The sequence below is a fragment of the Cynoglossus semilaevis genome, chromosome 8 (assembly GCF_000523025.1).
Source record: "Cynoglossus semilaevis isolate Cse_v1.0 chromosome 8, Cse_v1.0, whole genome shotgun sequence".
NCBI lineage: Eukaryota > Metazoa > Chordata > Actinopteri > Pleuronectiformes > Cynoglossidae > Cynoglossus > Cynoglossus semilaevis.
The window spans coordinates 24,506,102-24,507,933 of NC_024314.1; positions in this window are offsets into that span (position 1 = coordinate 24,506,102).

Below are 1,832 nucleotides of genomic sequence, written 5' to 3' on the forward strand. Positions count from 1 at the left end.
ACTCTGCTGCTTTTTATGACGCGCTCTCCGGCGTGCGGCTCTCCCGCCGGCTCCGCTCCCTCGGATCCATTCATATATTTCATGCGTCATAAAGACACGACGACTTCACTTTTCTATTTTGCGTCGCACAAATCCCTCCATAAAATAAGAAAACAGGCACATAAATATTTAACGTGGCCCGTGTTTAGACGGTAAAGAACGGTGAGAGTCAAATTAAACAACAGAGAGGAGAAGGAAGGAAAAAAAGGAACATTTCTGCTAATATTTTATTTCTGGCTGAGCATTAATATTTGGGTGGTGGAAAAAAAAATACAAAAAAGGTGAAATAAAACATTAGGAGCAGCCATGTTGAGCAGCACGTGGTGGTGGAAATACTGTGTGTGTGTGTGTGTGAATGTAGGGCATGTTTGAATTTTTGAAGAAATTGCACCTCTGACTTCATTTATGTGTTTGCATATAATGAGTGTTTGCATATGTGGAGCGTCAGATTCCTCTCATCTCTCCTCCTCCCTCCTGCTTTGTCTATTTGGGCTGGCGGGCAGCGGCCACGGCGCAGGGTGATGTGTGTTAATCAGAAGCCCCCCGTGCCCCCGTGGAGGTGTTAATTCAGCCCCCCCCCCCCTCCCCGTTACACAGAGGTGTAGATTAACAGATAAGGGAGGTCTGAGCGAGGGTCAGTGAGATACGGACCTGACTGTGTGTCAGACACCTGCCTGGATTAAGCCGCCGGCTTCTGTCTCGGTTGTGCACAGGTCAGAGGTCAACCATTTACCCAGTTCACCGGGCTTCAGGTTTTTTTTTTTTTTTTTTCTTCTTTCGTTTCCCAGGTCGGCCCGCATCTGCATAAAGGCTCTGGCATCTGTATGCTTCGGAGGGCTCGGCTGCACGGGGGGTCCTGAAACGGTGAGGTGGAGAAGAAGAAGACAGTCAGTGTTAGAATCCACCGCAGGAGGATTAGAGTAAATACACTCTGAGGCTCAGGAGGAGATGAGGACTGGGGTAGAATTGTGATTTTTTTTATTTTTTTTATATATTATTTATCATTTATTTATTCATTTTTTTTTATAAAAATCTGATTTAAGCCGGATAGCCGCCTCTAAACCTCAACACCTGAGGATGTTTTGCTTCTTTCTCGGAAATTTTTTCTTGGAGATCGGGTGAGAACATCCTCGGAGAAGAGAGAAAAATATGTGAGGGAGGAAGGGAGGGAGGGAGGAAAAAATGGGACAGGATTGGGCGGTAAGGGAGGGAGAAAAGGAGGGAGGGATGGAGGGAAGGTAAAAAAAAATGCACGAAACATGAAACTCTGCAAATTTGACTTATAACAAGCAAAATTACACCCTGCTGTCATTTAAATTATGGCTGCCCTCTATAAAGGTGTCTTTTAGGTGCATTAATTGAATTCGGCACTATTTCCCAATAATAATCTGTAAAGTTCAGCCGTCCATCCTTCAGCAGATCCCCGCCGCGTACCGGAGGAGTATCTATTTCAGTGGCTTAATTTATTTTCATGATTCGCCGATAATGACGGCCATGCAGGCTGTACATCAGAATTAACCTTCATTTCACTGAGGTATATTACGATGACAGTCCCCGACACATTTCACCTACACAAAGGGCATTCTATTTCTCTCTCTCTCTCTCTCTGTCTCTCCCCCCTTCCTCTCTCTCTCTCTACGTCTGTCTCTTACTCTCTCTCCGTCTCCCCCTGCCTCCCCCCTGTCGCTGCCCCGGCTGTATAATCATCCTCGGCAGACCAAGATTGTTTGATAGCCGATTAATTTTCATAGGAAATCAAGTGGCCAGCTCTTTCTCTTTATTTCACCCCCTCT